The 17188-nt window shown below is 38.5% G+C and overlaps 1 pseudogene across 1 annotated transcript in view; it reads right to left on the minus strand.

Annotated features, from left to right (window-relative positions):
- Positions 1-296: 296 nt before the first annotated feature.
- Positions 297-17188, minus strand: part of LOC146730146 (3-hydroxyisobutyrate dehydrogenase, mitochondrial pseudogene) — a 34006-nt pseudogene continuing 17114 nt past the window's right edge. Inside the window, exons 2-3 of the transcript XR_014927882.1 lie at positions 7307-7323; positions 297-452 (exon numbers count right to left, since the gene is read on the minus strand). The product of XR_014927882.1 is annotated as a 3-hydroxyisobutyrate dehydrogenase, mitochondrial pseudogene (transcript). The remainder of the gene's footprint in view (positions 453-7306; positions 7324-17188) is intronic.

Consider the following 17188-nt stretch of genomic DNA (forward strand, 5'->3'; position numbering starts at 1 on the left):
CAAACAAAATGTTATTTTGCTCATTATGGGTTGGCGGGTTTGTCCAATATTGTTCAAATAATGAATTCCATATGAACCAATATAAACTCCATACAGGCCAATAATGTGCAAATGTGAAAAATAATCAGATCCATATTGACTAATAATGAACTTTATATGAACCAATATTATATAATGAACTCCATATTGACCAATTACCTTAATATGCCATCACTTCCTGCATATACACTCTGTACAAGTGGACTAGATGGTAACATTGTTATAATTCGTTCTGTACGCTGTGCAACTTCAGCCGGTTATTCTGCTACATGTGCTCCTAAGTCTTGTATGGGTGTTATAGCTTCGGGGTAGACATCGTAAACAACGAGTGCATAACCGTGTTTTATCAAATTCTGTGCCATGGGTCCTCCCATGTTACCTAAACCTATGAATCCTACAGGTGAACCATTTGCCTGAAAAAATAAATTTACAATAAATTAAAATAATTAACACATCCCTTATTTCAAAAATGTGTTTGTGCCAAGCTACAGTTCTGGCCATCGAATGTCACTGTAAGTTGTTCCTCCTGAATTTTTTTTATGTGCAAATTGCAAGTGCTAGTACTGACATTGTAGCACACTATTGCCACAAAGTTATACTCATGTTTGGGACTACATGACAGGGCTGTGCGGCCATCTCTCTATCAAAAGGCAAGTTTAATGCGCTATCCTGGCGTCAGCCAGGCTCGGTCGAACACAAGCACCTGTATACATTTACTAAGGTTTCCGCAAAGTCACATTTGTTAGTGAATGAATCTTGGCCAGTGGAATCGGCCTTCCCATTGAGCCTATGGCACACTCACCTAGTGTATGTGCCAACCTATTTTCTGTTCAGCCAATCATGAGTCTGATGTGACAACCACTATGTTGCTAGTGATTGGTCTTGAATAATATCAATGGAGACATTCGAACAAGGATGCGTTAACCTTTACACCATCAGATTTTCTCACCCAGATGTTTCTGCACTTTTTATATATTTTTCAATATTTCTGGAATTGAACACTATTTTAGAAGCCAACTGACAAAATTCGGTCAATTTTCAGTTTTCACTCAAAAAAAATGGCATAGAAGAGAATAGTTGATAGTCAAATTTAATGAAGTAAGGGTATCTCAATGCAATAATCGGTATTTTGATATTGACCTGCAACAAAAATTAAAGTAAACTCAAGAAAATTTAATTTCAATGGACAAACCTACCTAAAGGCATTCTACCTTAAAGAACTCTTAGGCCTTGCAAAGCGACAAAAAATGTTTCTGGTTTGTTTTTTTGGGTGATGCGATTATTTTTTTTTTGCCGGTGCAATATTTTATGGTGTACAAACTTTGTAGTTTCATCAATTCATCAAAACAGAGCAATGAGCATGATGCACCCCGTTTCGCCTTTGGCTTGCTTTTTTTCTTAGTGCATGTTCACGTAAAATGTGACCTCTCACTAATGTATTAATACACTTTATACTTTGCATGATTTAGTCAACGCGAAACATTATTTTTTCTAAACATTTTCTGAGACCATTTTTATCAACGCAGAATTATTTTTCCAGACAAAATGGGCTTCGTAATATCTGCCGTAACATCACCAAGGCGATCTTTTGGTTGACATTTTTCTAAAAAAAATCGAATCCTCCATGAGATCGCCCAGGGCGGGGTATCAGCCTAATTTGGTAGGCCTTAGTGACCACCACAGTGGATATCAAGATAAAAAACACAAGTTATGTTTTAGGCCTTAGTGACCACCACAGTGGATATCAAGATAAGAAACACAAGTTTTGTTTTAGGCCTTAGTGACCACCATAGTGGATATCAAGATAAGAAACACAAGTTTTGTTTTAGGCCTTAGTGACCTCCACAGTGGATATCAAGATAAGAAACACAAGTTTTGTTTTAGGTCTTAGTGACCACCACAGTGGATATCAAGATAAGAAACACAAGTTTTGTTTTAAGCCTTAGTGACCTCCACAGTGGATATCAAGATAAGAAACACAAGTTTTGTTTTAGGCCTTAGTGACCACCACAGTAGATATCAAGATAAGAAACACAAGTTTTGTTTTAGGCCTTAGTGACCACCACAGTGGATATCAAGATAAGAAACACAAGTTTTGTTTTAGGCCTTAGTGACCACCACAGTGGATATCAAGATAAGAAACACAAGTTTTGTTTTAGGCCTTAGTGACCTCCACAGTGGATATCAAGATAAGAAACACAAGTTTTGTTTTAGGCCTTAGTGACCTCCACAGTGGATATCAAGATAAGAAACACAAGTTTAGTTTTAGGTCTTAGTGACCACCACAGTGGATATCAAGATAAGAAACACAAGTTTTGTTTTAGGCCTTAGTGACCTCCACAGTGGATATCAAGATAAGAAACACAAGTTTTGTTTTAGGTCTTAGTGACCACCACAGTGGATATCAAGATAAGAAACACAAGTTTTGTTTTAAGCCTTAGTGACCTCCACAGTGGATATCAAGATAAGAAACACAAGTTTTATTTTAGGCCTTAGTGACCACCACAGTGGATATCAAGATAAGAAACACAAGTTTTGTTTTAAGCCTTAGTGACCTCCACAGTGGATATCAAGATAAGAAACACAATTTTTGTTTTAGGCCTTAGTGACCACCACAGTGGATATCAAGATAAGAAACACAAGTTTTGTTTTAGGCCTTAGTGACCTCCACAGTGGATATCAAGATAAGAAACACAAGTTTTATTTTAGACCTTAGTGACCTCCACAGTGGATATCAAGATAAGAAACACAAGTTTTGTTTTAGGTCTTAGTGACCACCACAGTGGATATCAAGATAAGAAACACAAGTTTTGTTTTAGGCCTTAGTGACCTCCACAGTGGATATCAAGATAAGAAACACAAGTTTTGTTTTACGCCTTAGTGACCACCACAGTGGATATCAAGATAAGAAACACAAGTTTTGTCTTAGGCCTTAGTGACCACCACAGTGGATATCAAGATAAGAAACACAAGTTTTGTTTTAGGCCTTAGTGACCACCACAGTGGATATCAAGATAAGAAACACAAGTTTTGTTTTAGGCCTTAGTGACCACCACAGTGGATATCAAGATAAGAAACACAAGTTTTGTTTTAGGCCTTAGTGATCACCACAGTGGATATCAAGATAAGAAACACAAGTTTTGTTTTAGGCCTTAGTGACCACCACAGTGGATATCAAGATAAGAAACACAAGTTTTGTTTTAGGCCTTAGTGACCACCACAGTGGATATCAAGATAAGAAACACAAGTTTTGTTTTAGGCCTTAGTGACCTCCACAGTGGATATCAAGATAAGAAACACAAGTTTTGTTTTAGGCCTTAGTGACCTCCACAGTGGATATCAAGATAAGAAACACAAGTTTAGTTTTAGGTCTTAGTGACCACCACAGTGGATATCAAGATAAGAAACACAAGTTTTGTTTTAGGCCTTAGTGACCTCCACAGTGGATATCAAGATAAGAAACACAAGTTTTGTTTTAGGTCTTAGTGACCACCACAGTGGATATCAAGATAAGAAACACAAGTTTTGTTTTAAGCCTTAGTGACCTCCACAGTGGATATCAAGATAAGAAACACAAGTTTTATTTTAGGCCTTAGTGACCACCACAGTGGATATCAAGATAAGAAACACAAGTTTTGTTTTAAGCCTTAGTGACCTCCACAGTGGATATCAAGATAAGAAACACAATTTTTGTTTTAGGCCTTAGTGACCACCACAGTGGATATCAAGATAAGAAACACAAGTTTTGTTTTAGGCCTTAGTGACCTCCACAGTGGATATCAAGATAAGAAACACAAGTTTTATTTTAGACCTTAGTGACCTCCACAGTGGATATCAAGATAAGAAACACAAGTTTTGTTTTAGGTCTTAGTGACCACCACAGTGGATATCAAGATAAGAAACACAAGTTTTGTTTTACGCCTTAGTGACCACCACAGTGGATATCAAGATAAGAAACACAAGTTTTGTCTTAGGCCTTAGTGACCACCACAGTGGATATCAAGATAAGAAACACAAGTTTTGTTTTAGGCCTTAGTGACCACCACAGTGGATATCAAGATAAGAAACACAAGTTTTGTTTTAGGCCTTAGTGACCACCACAGTGGATATCAAGATAAGAAACACAAGTTTTGTTTTAGGCCTTAGTGATCACCACAGTGGATATCAAGATAAGAAACACAAGTTTTGTTTTAAGCCTTAGTGACCACCACAGTGGATATCAAGATAAGAAACACAAGTTTTGTTTTAGGCCTTAGTGACCTCCACAGTGGATATCAAGATAAGAAACACAAGTTTTGTTTTAGGCCTTAGTGACCTCCACAGTGGATATCAAGACAAGAAACACAAGTTTTGTTTTAGGCCTTAGTGACCTCCACAGTGGATATCAAGATAAGAAACACAAGTTTTGTTTTAGGCCTTAGTGACCACCACAGTGGATATCAAGATAAGAAACACAAGTTTTGTTTTAGGCCTTAGTGACCACCACAGTGGATATCAAGATAAGAAACACAAGTTTTGTTTTAGGCCTTAGTGACCTCCACAGTGGATATCAAGATAAGAAACACAAGTTTTATTTTAGACCTTAGTGACCTCCACAGTGGATATCAAGATAAGAAACACAAGTTTTGTTTTAGGTCTTAGTGACCACCACAGTGGATATCAAGATAAGAAACACAAGTTTTGTTTTAGGCCTTAGTGACCACCACAGTGGATATCAAGATAAGAAACACAAGTTTTGTTTTAGGTCTTAGTGACCTCCACAGTGGATATCAAGATAAGAAACACAAGTTTTATTTTAGACCTTAGTGACCTCCACAGTGGATATCAAGATAAGAAACACAAGTTTTGTTTTACGCCTTAGTGACCACCACAGTGGATATCAAGATAAGAAACACAAGTTTTGTTTTAGGCCTTAGTGACCACCACAGTGGATATCAAGATAAGAAACACAAGTTTTGTTTTAGGCCTTAGTGACCACCACAGTGGATATCAAGATATGAAACACAAGTTTTGTTTTAGGTCTTAGTGACCACCACAGTGGATATCAAGATAAGAAACACAAGTTTTGTTTTAGGCCTTAGTGACCTCCACAGTGGATATCAAGATAAGAAACACAAGTTTTGTTTTAGGCCTTAGTGACCACCACAGTGGATATCAAGATAAGAAACACAAGTTTTGTTTTAGGCCTTAGTGACCACCACAGTGGATATCAAGATAAGAAACACAAGTTTTGTTTTAGGCCTTAGTGACCACCACAGTGGATATCAAGATAAGAAACACAAGTTTTGTTTTAGGCCTTAGTGACCACCACAGTGGATATCAAGATAAGAAACACACGTTTTGTTTTAGGCCTTAGTGACCACCACAGTGGATATCAAGATAAGAAACACAAGTTTTGTTTTAAGCCTTAGTGACCACCACAGTGGATATCAAGATAAGAAACACAAGTTTTGTTTTAGGCCTTAGTGACCTCCACAGTGGATATCAAGATAAGACACACAAGTTTTGTTTTAGGCCTTAGTGACCTCCACAGTGGATATCAAGATAAGAAACACACGTTTTGTTTTAGGCCTTAGTGACCACCACAGTGGATATCAAGATAAGAAACACACGTTTTGTTTTAGGCCTTAGTGACCACCACAGTGGATATCAAGATAAGAAACACAAGTTTTGTTTTAAGCCTTAGTGACCACCACAGTGGATATCAAGATAAGAAACACAAGTTTTGTTTTAGGCCTTAGTGACCTCCACAGTGGATATCAAGATAAGACACACAAGTTTTGTTTTAGGCCTTAGTGACCTCCACAGTGGATATCAAGATAAGAAACACACGTTTTGTTTTAGGCCTTAGTGACCTCCACAGTGGATATCAAGATAAGAAACACAAGTTTTGATTTAGGCCTTAGTGACCACCACAGTGGATATCAAGATAAGAAACACAAGTTTTGTTTTAGGTCTTAGTGACCACCACAGTGGATATCAAGATAAGAAACACAAGTTTTGTTTTAGGCCTTAGTGACCTCCACAGTGGATATCAAGATAAGAAACACAAGTTTTGTTTTAGGCCTTATTGACCACCACAGTGGATATCAAGATAAGAAACACAAGTTTTGTTTTAGGCCTTAGTGACCACCACAGTGGATATCAAGATAAGAAACACAAGTTTTGTTTTAGGTCTTAGTGACCACCACAGTGGATATCAAGATAAGAAACACAAGTTTTGTTTTAGGCCTTAGTGACCACCACAGTGGATATCAAGATAAGAAACAGAAGTTTTGTTTTAGGCCTTAGTGACCTCCACAGTGGATATCAAGATATGAAACACAAGTTTTGTTTTAGACCTTAGTGACCACCACAGTGGATATCAAGATAAGAAACACAAGTTTTATTTTAGACCTTAGTGATCACCACAGTGGATATCAAGATAAGAAACACAAGTTTTGTTTTAGACCTTAGTGACCTCCACAGTGGATATCAAGATAAGAAACACAAGTTTTGTTTTAGGCCTTAGTGACCTCCACAGTGGATATCAAGATAAGAAACACACGTTTTGTTTTAGGCCTTAGTGACCTCCACAGTGGATATCAAGATAAGAAACACAAGTTTTGATTTAGGCCTTAGTGACCACCACAGTGGATATCAAGATAAGAAACACAAGTTTTGTTTTAGGTCTTAGTGACCACCACAGTGGATATCAAGATAAGAAACACAAGTTTTGTTTTAGGCCTTAGTGACCTCCACAGTGGATATCAAGATAAGAAACACAAGTTTTGTTTTAGGCCTTATTGACCACCACAGTGGATATCAAGATAAGAAACACAAGTTTTGTTTTAGGCCTTAGTGACCACCACAGTGGATATCAAGATAAGAAACACAAGTTTTGTTTTAGGTCTTAGTGACCACCACAGTGGATATCAAGATAAGAAACACAAGTTTTGTTTTAGGCCTTAGTGACCACCACAGTGGATATCAAGATAAGAAACAGAAGTTTTGTTTTAGGCCTTAGTGACCTCCACAGTGGATATCAAGATATGAAACACAAGTTTTGTTTTAGACCTTAGTGACCACCACAGTGGATATCAAGATAAGAAACACAAGTTTTATTTTAGACCTTAGTGATCACCACAGTGGATATCAAGATAAGAAACACAAGTTTTGTTTTAGACCTTAGTGACCTCCACAGTGGATATCAAGATAAGAAACACAAGTTTTGTTTTAGGCCTTAGTGACCTCCACAGTGGATATCAAGATAAAAAGTTAAACATACCTTACTCTGACTGGAAACTGAAAAAAAGAAGAAAAAAATATTATGTTAAAATATTATTCAGGTGTTAAATGGCATGATTTTTTGTAACACAAAATGAATGAAATACAGTTTTTCTGTTCATATTGTAATTGTTTGTAATAATATTTAGCTTAATTTAGCATTCTGTTTAGTTTGTTCAACTTTACTGTATTTTAATTTAGTTTATTTTATTATTTGTATATATGACCATAGAACAACTCACTGTAGTTTGTTTTAGTGTTGAATGAATGAATAAATAAAACAGGGAAGGTAAGTGAAGTCTTAATAAATTAAACCAAATATTCACAAAAATGTTTGCCCGTGCATGCATATCCACACCTATTATAAACATTGTATTTCAAATACTGTAAACCACTTTATTTTAGCTGAAGACAAATTCAATAAGTCAACTGAATTGTAAAACTTTTGTAGCAGTGAACAATACTGTCCTAAATCCTGTGTCAGTGACTTTTGAAAAATGTTGCCATGGCACTTCTGTTTACTGAGCGTACCTGACTCAAGTATTATAATACCTTGTCCATTTCACTGTAAGCTTGTAAACTCAAATGATACATAGTTGTCAACGTATTACTATGACGCCTTTATCAAACAAGACAACAAAGACATCTTGGACCAAATTATTTTATTTTGGGTGGCAATTACAGTGGTGCCAGGAAATGGTTAATCTTCATTCACATGTGTAAGTTTGTCATATAAAAGTAATGAATGAATGTCTCACCAAATTGTTGAGGTATGAGAGACTGAGAGCATTGTTATATAATGTTATTGCAAGAATAGTACAAGTGTATCACAAGAATACAGAGAAGTACACACAAAAGCAGTACAGTGATTGTATCGACCTATATGTAGCAGAGGTCAATGCAATCCTGCGCGACAAGGGCAGCCCTCAAGATTGCGCGAATTTTGGTCACGAAGTGCTGATTAAAATTCTGTCTGAATAGGACAAAAATTAAACTCGTGGTCATGGACTTTTTCGTGTACAAAAATAACAAAAATCATGTATTTTATATATACTGCTGTACTGTAATGAAGATGAGAGTACATAGTTGAATTGGTATGGATGAGATATCATGAATGCCTGAATAAATATCTGAAAAAACACAAATGTCTGTTTCTGTGTAATTTATTATATATTTGTAAAACAATAAACAACCAACAATTTTGTATATGGCTACTCAATTTTTCAGAGAGCATTATTTTTCCTGTGCTGTTTGAAAACAATATCTCGTTGCCGATTGTGGGGGAAGGGAAGGTTCGGGTCTTCTCAGCCAAGGAAGTGAACATTGAAACGGACACGTCATGTAAACTGGAACTCAATCTCGTTTATTCTTCAACAACACGTAATACAGATGTTAACTTGTAAACAACTGGAAAGCCACTGCTCAAAACGAGCGCAAAAACATACAATGTTGCCAATTGCCAATATCGCGTCAAGTAACAATTTGTAGGGCGGGAGGCGTTCTCATTGCCCGATTACGAATACGGTGTTTACTCCGACGTTCGGAACACATATTGGCCAAATTACAACTGGGTGTGCTAGTTTCTCATAGCATTACATGCAAAAAATGAAATACGAAGAAAACATGGTTATGAATAAAAGATCAATAATTGAAATGAATCGCCCTGCATACTGGGGGCGGGCACAAGAAATATTCTGATTCACAGATCAAATATTTTCCTGAGAGAAATCAATAACACAATACACGTTTAAAAAACTCAAGGTATATATAAATTATTCAAAATTGTAACAAGTGTTCAAACATATTTTACAAGTCCTTTATAATGTCACGGACAAACTTTCGTGCTGCTATTGCAGCTTTCCTCGGTGGTCTTGAGGGCGGAGATTTAACAGTACTGTCTGGTTGATCAATTTCACTTCCCTTGTTGGTAAGAGGTTGAAACTCCTGCTGGCTATCATCGGTGGATATCTCCATCGGGTATAATTTCTGAATCGGGCGGTTTGTTGTGCCTGTAGCGGTACGTAATTCTGCTGCTCGTACTAATCCATCTGGACCGTTAAATAATTTGGTGACTTCAGCAATGTTCCATTTGAATCGGCGCTTGACATCATCATGAACCATTACTACGTCACCAACCTTTATGGCGTTGTGTTTACTTCCATCAGCTGTGAAAGCGTGTCTTTCTCGCAATGCCGAGAGATATTCTGTCAACCAGCGCTTCCAAAATTCATTTTGGAGGGCTGTTAACAATTGATATCGACTATTCATTGTGTGGTGATTTCCACGGATTGATTTGTCGAGTTCATCATCATCGATAGGTGAGTTCAGAAGTGGGGTTAATAGGTGTCCTGAAATCAAATGTGAAGGAGTCAGCGCTGTAAATTCGTTGTTTGATGGCGATACATAAGTCAAAGGTCGGTCATTGAGAGATGCTTCAATCTCGGTTAGAATTGTGCGGAGCTGATCGAAAGTGGCTTGAGTTTTACCAAGGGTTTTCTTAAGTGCCGTTTTTGTCATGCCGATCAGGCGTTCCCAAAACCCCCCTTGCCAGGGAGCTCGTTTGGGGATGAATGTCCATGTTACCTTATTTTCGGCGAGAAGTCCTTGAACTTCGGGTGATGACAATAGTTCATGCAATTCGTGCGATGCCGCCAAGTAAGTCGTTGCGTTATCGGAAAGAATTTTGGATGGTAGCGATCGTCTTGCTGCGAACCGTCGAAAGGCTAACATAAAGGAGTGCCTGGATAGATCGGGTACAAGTTCGAGGTGCACGCGTTACCGCACATGTGAACAAACACACATATGCTTTAGCTGATCGGTGATCGGCGGTACGTACGTACAAGGCACCGGTGAAGTCAACTCCGGTGACAGTGAACGGGGGCGTGACGGTCACACGGTACTTCGGAAGCGGTGCAGTAAGTGGCGCATTGTAGGGTTTACCGTCGACTCGCTTACAGGTGACACAGCGCCGAATAATGTAATTAACAGTCTGTCTGATGTTTGTAATCCAATATTGTTGACGAATAGCAGTCACGACAGCCTGTGTCCCACTGTGGTGTAGACGTTCATGTTCGCGGCGGACAAGTAGCATAGTAAAGTAATGTTTGCTTGGTAACAATGCAGGAAATTTAGTAGTAAAGTTCACATCTGCGTTGTGAAGTCTGCTGCCACAGCGCAAAACTCCGTCGTCATCGATGAATAAACGTAGTTGTCTAACAAGTACACCAAAGCGTTTATTGTTGTGACGGATGGCGGTGAATGAATCAGCGAAGTGTCGTTGCTGAAGATCAGAAACCCATGTCCTTTCAGCCTTAGCGATTTCTTCAGCGGAAATTGGCGAATTCGCGGTAGAAATAGTTTAAACGACGACGAATTAATACAGTAACTCGAAGTAATCGTTGCAACATGCTGAAACAAGTTGGGTGGATTATATTCTTGAGATTGATGTTGGGTTCATTTGGTTCGTCATCAGCATCATTCATCAACAAATCGGTATCGTGACGCGGTAACGTATCTGAAGTCGCGTTGATTGACAGCGGAGGAATCAGCTCACCTAGCGGTTGATTGGCTGAATGTAGTATGTTGACACTGACGTCATCATTTATTGATGATAATTGCAGTTCTGTGACTGGCCAGGTATCATTTCTGGCCAGCCATGGAGGACCCTTTTTCCAAAGGTCATTGTTCACAAGGTCAATAAAGTTAATACCTCTGGTTAGTAAATCAGCTGGGTTTGACTTGGTAGGAACGTATCGATATGTTCCCTCCGCAGCATTTATTTCATTTCATTGTGTTCATGTTTCGATTAGAAATAAATGGTTGCAATTTCTTGTCAGACTTTAACCAGTACAGCACAATCTGAGAATCAGACCAAAATGTTATATTGTCAATAATATACTTATCACGGAGTGCGGCTTTCACAAATTTACTTAGTCGGATAGAGGTAACTAAGGCCATCAGTTCTAATCTTGGTATAGTCATAGTAGTTTGGTTTGTGGGCACAATTCGGTTCTTCGCCATGATGAGAGATGTGACATTGTCCTTTTTGATATAGGCAGTTGCACCTCGCGTCTGCAAAAAGATGCAATTCACAATGTTTATTCAAGTTATTCGTAGTTTCAAAATACTTCTGGTTGTATATCATCCCAGTTGCAGCTTGCAAATCATCGCGGATTTCGTACCATCTATTCGTCATTTCGGGGGAAATAATGTCATCCCATTCAAGTTTTTGTTTCCATAGTTCTTGCACAAACAGTTTTGCTTTAACAGTTATCGACGACAGGAGTCCTAATGGGTCATACAACTGAGAAGTTTCGCTGACTACTCGTCGCTAAGTAACGGGGTCACGTGATGTACTATTTATAGTTGCAGTTTCTGCTGAGTCTTTCTGGTCAAAAATAGGTTTGTATGTTAACGTGTCAGCTTCAGTGTCCCATAACATACCCAGTACGCCAGTTGTTTGTGTAGGTTGTATCTTGTCGCTCCGCGCAACATCACCCAGTTCTTGGCAATTTGTCGACCAAGAACGTAGGTTGAAGTTACCGGTAGACAAAAGTTTATTTGCGTTATTGTAAAAACAGAATGCTTCATCGGCGGTGGTTGATCCGGAGACGACGTCGTCAACGTATAGGTCATTGCGTAGTTGATTCACAGTGACATCATCGTCGCTTTCATCAAGTAGGTGGCGTACAGTTGCGTTGAGTATGAATGGACTGCTTCGCGCTCCGAAGGGATTTGTTTTGAATTGTAGTGTGATGAACTCGGAGTTAATGTTGTTTGCGTCCAAAAACCACAGGAATTTTATGAATTTCCTGTCATGGGGGTCGATTTGTATTTGAAGGAAAGCCTTCTCAATGTCACCTGTATACGCGATGGGGTTTGCACGAAAACGCAGTAAAATACTAGTCAAATCATTAAGTAGTGGTGGACCTGCCATCAAGCAGTCATTCAAACTTGGGTTGCCATTAGCTTTGCAACTACAGTCATATACTATACGTATCGGCGTTGTTTCAGAGTTCTTTTTCACTGGATGATGGGGTAAATAATGTCCTGATTCGGTATCATCGTCGGTGACAATTTCTATGAAGTAGGCATGTAATTGTTCTTTAATTATGCGATCGTATATTTGAATAAGTTCAGGCGTTAATCTATTAATCATGGCGCGTGTTCTGTTGCAAGACACAGTGTAATTAGTAGGTAGTGGAGCATGATCAATCTTCCAAGGTAACTTGGCAATAAATGTGTTACCTTCTCTGCGTAGATGAGTAGCACAATATTGTTTATATTGTTCATGGTTGTCAGTAGTAATATCATAACACACTGGGTCATCTCGTATGCCTATTGACTCAAGGTCCCAGAAACGTAAAAGTGTCTCGTCTAGCTGCGTGTTGTTAATATTTACTGTGTCAGTAGGGGTTTTCTCATTGGTGATGACGTCATCGCTCAGACTGGGGGAATGTTCAGAGGTTTCACATACATTGTAGACATGCAGTTCAGAGTTAGTAATGCGACTTGCAGAGTTTGCGTTATTGTTCTCGGTTTCGTGATCGGAGGGACCGTTATCAAGTTGCGACGATCGGCGTTCATAGTGCGTAGATGTGGCTGGTGGCGCGGCGTTCGATGACCCCTCGTTGACCAGTCGTAACGATTTGCGTGTGTATAATGTAGAGGCGGTGATAATTTCAACTTTTCGCGGTACAGCTATAGATTGTTCATCTACAATTTCCTTTATTGGCGAAGGCATGTTTATCAGTACATGTAGCATGTTGGTTGTAGCAGAAATTTCAGGTATCAGCAAAGCGTTCATTTGTGATACAGTACCGTCTAATGCGTGTAAATTCAATGTCGCACTTTGTAGTATACGTCGTTCAGCTTGTTTACTTCCAAAAGCTGAAAGGGCAATTATTTCTGGATTAGTCGTGTTCATTGCAATTTTGCTAGCAAGGTTTTCAGTTATAAAACTTCTATTGGCACCCTCGTCAAATAGTACAGTAGCAGTAGTTATGTTATTGTCATAAGAAACGTTAATTTTGGCAGTCTTGAGTAGTACAGGTCTCTGTGAATAGCCAACATTACCGGAATTTGAATGAAATACAGCCGAATTGTTACTGACTTTCGGGTCAGTAGGATTCTCGTTAACCAGTGTTGATGAGCAATCGGTGTGATTGCAAGTGTGAGCCAGTGTACCTCTCCCTGGCACCGAGGTGTAAGTAGTTTTAACGTGAGTGTTTTTATTTGAATGTGATGTATTGGAATGTGAACGGTTTGTTATTTCCTTGTCTTTACTTTTGTCATGCAAGGAGGTGTGATGTTTTTTTTGACAGTGGCGACACGAATACTTCGACCTGCAGTTATTGACGACATGATTTCCCAAACAGTTAAAACATAACTTGTTGCGTTTGACTATGTCAAGTCGTGAATCAAAATCAGAGACAACTACACAGTCGTTTGGGGTATGACCCCCCTTTACAATAGGTACATGGAGGAGAGGAGTAAGTCTGTCGTGTAGTCGATCTTCGGCCACCTCTGGTATTAAATGGCGGAGCAGTTCTCTCGCCTCCTCTCGTTGATGTATGGAAGGTGGCTATGGTAGGAGTCTGTCGAGTATGATTGTCAAAGTCACCAATATGATTTACCTTAATTTCAGTTAGTATAGCCTTACGTAAATCGGGAAGTGTCCACGGTGTATCTCCCCGGATGCGGTATAGCGTACGATGAAAGTCAGTGGGTAATTTCTCCAAAATTAATGGTATAAGTAATTCTCCATATGCGCTTTCATCTTTGCCGTGCGAATTAAGTCCACGAACATGCGTTTCAATTGTGTCATAGAAATGTCTAAGACTCGCTGTGTTGTTCGCCGGTGTAGGTAGTTCCCATAATGCTTTGATGTGTGCATTGATGATGGCTTGTTTCACGCCGTATCGTTCTTCTAGTAAAGTCCGAGCATCGATGTAATTATCGTTAGTGAGTTTGAGTCCTTCAATGGATCTAGCGGCTTCATCTTGTAGTAGGCTGCGCAAATAAGTAAACTTTTGCACATTAGACAGGCTTTCATCGCTGTGGATAGCGGCATTAAATGTATCGTAGAAACTCGTCCAGCACAGAGTATCTCCGGAGAAAGTTTGCAGTTCAAGTTTGGGTAGATTTACTGTTCTTCTTGGCGATGCGTTTGCTTGGAGTTCGTTGGCGCGAAATGAGGGGTTAACGGGCGGTGCGACGGTACTACTTTGAACTCGCGGTTTCGCTATCGAGATAGTGTATTCAACTTGGTCCTTCTTGATGACGAGATCGTCAATGTAGTCACACGATTCTGTGCATTCATTCTCGTAGTCTTCGTCGCTGACTTGCTCTAACTGCATTTGTTGCTGAATTTGTTTGTCGAGATTACGTAGATCAACAAACCGATCGTTCAAAACTTGAGAAAGAGAGTTGATTTCTCGGTAGAGGCTTTCTTTTAATTCGTTCTCGACTTCGTTAGACAGTTGTTGTAGTTTAGGAGTGATTTTGTTAAATGTTCTTGTCATCAAACTGCGTTGAATACGACGAGTGAGCTTGAGTCCCTTGACAGAGAGAGGGTTGGGCTGTGCTGTTGCAGCATCAGTCCCCGATGACGTTCCTGGATCAGACATCGTTGTAGAGTACTTGCTTCTCCGTAGAAATGAGAAATCCTGGTATCTGGCACCAAAAATGTGGGGGAAGGGAAGGTTCGGGTCTTCTCAGTCAAGGAAGTGAACACTGAAATGGACACGTCATGTAAACTGGAACTCAATCTCGTTTATTCTTCAACAACACGTATTACAGATGTTAACTTGTAAACAACTGGAACACGCAAGCCACTGGGTAGCTAATTTAAATAAATCTATAGTATGCTAATTTTATTATAATGAGGCCAGCCTCGTTTTGGTCACACATCTAGACAAAAAAGATGGCGGCTTGCTATACTAAAGTCTGTAAAACATTGAAAGTTTAATGCTGGATAAAAGGACTACATTTGCTCGAAATACATAAAATTATTCAGAAACACATGATTTTAACTACGATATATCACCGGTCATTGTTGGTTTGATTTTATATCGAAATAAAGTAAGTGAAATCAAAGATTGATCTTGTCGAATGATCTCGTATGCTAAAATAGTCTTCCCATTGCATGAATGGGAATGTATGGCTTTCACTGATAGGCTGTAAAAACAAGGTTAAGCACTTTGAACCCATGTCAAACTCTGTACACGTATTCACGAGTCTCCTCAGTACACATAGCGTAAATTTCAACAGCCTCGGACCTTGTTAACGTAAATGACGCATTTGTGAACCTACGAAAACAGACCATCGTTTTCCTCATAAAGTGAAACACAGTGCAATAGTAACAACAAAAGATATTTACAGTATTTTTACAAGGTTTTCACATAGTTTACGATAAAAACTGAAGCCACAAAACCCGGAAATAGTTTTAGTAACTTGTGTAAACAATTACAATAAATCATTACATGTATAATTTTTTCATATGTTTACTTGTTTTATATGTTATATTCCCTTGTTCATAATAGTGTTATTGTTAGTCAGTATCACTATATGTATAATCAGGATCACCATTCTCTGGTATTTCTTCAATATTATCAGATATCTCATATTCACACTCCTCTTCATATTCACTGTCCTCTTCATCTTCAATATCTAGAACTTCTTCATTTATTTGTTGTGTTTCATCAATAATAATGTCCAACAAAGTAGACTGTGGCTCACCAGTATTGACACAATTTTGACAACTACATCCAGGTCCACATAGTATGTCTTTCTTTTTGCATTTGCATTGTTTTGTTTTGCAGCATGATTTTTCACATTTGCAGCCCTTAGTAAAGAAAGCAACCCTCTCTTGTATTTTGTTTGTATTTTCTTCACTATCCCATATTGGTTGCAGTTAGTCCCTTCAATGTTATACCCAGAATCAGTATAGAGTGGAAGAGAAATGTCCCTCTTATAACACTGTCCCCAAATATTTGATATGAAACATGTTCTCTGCCAGTGGTATTGTAAAGCTATATGATTGGGCGTTAAATCATCCTCACACCTTATCCTAACATGAATTGTATTCCTTATTTTATCTAACCATTTTGTATGCAGCTCGATAATGTTTGAATATTGACTTGATAATGACTTATACAAGTCATATGGGCTGTCATATTCGGGCCTAAACTCAGAGTGGTACTTTTGGTAATATACAGTACCAATTAATCTATAAAACGATAGAAGCCCTGTTGACTGGTTATCATTGTTTGTGTGAGCGAGTGTACCTGGGGCAACTTTACCACCAGAAATAAATTCTGCAAATTGGTAAAAACATTTCAGAAAAGCTGCTTTTCCATGGCCAACAAAAAATGAAATGAAATCACAGCCAGATGTTATAAAGAGTGTTTGTAAACATTTCCCCCTAATTGTATTATCAATTTGGGCTAAATCTGGGTCATTGGACAGAGCTGTATTGAATTTATTCATATCAAAATATTTCCTGTCTCCAGCTTTTGCACTGAGTTGAATGAGAATGGATTTGCTAGTTAACTGTTCATTTATCAGTGGAAGTCCAATATGATAGACATCAGTGTCTGGTGAATATATTAAAATATTGCTCCCCTGACAAACTGATGTATGTAACCATATACGTGTATCACTTTCCTCATGATTTCCACTATATGCATTATGTTCATAAACACCCTGAGAATTAATTGCATATGCTTTCCCCTTTTTTGTCCCATGAAAACCACCAACAAGTAAAAGCTCTTTGTTTGGAGCCATATAAGGAAATACAAGATCAGGAAATTCTTCTGATATGAGGTTTACAAGAAGGCGTTCATTTTTTTCTGTTTCCAAGAAAACTTGTCCAATTCTCTTT

This window comes from Saccoglossus kowalevskii, chromosome 20 (genome assembly GCF_978046115.1).
Source record: "Saccoglossus kowalevskii chromosome 20, keSacKowa6.1, whole genome shotgun sequence".
Taxonomy (NCBI): Eukaryota; Metazoa; Hemichordata; class Enteropneusta; family Harrimaniidae; genus Saccoglossus; species Saccoglossus kowalevskii.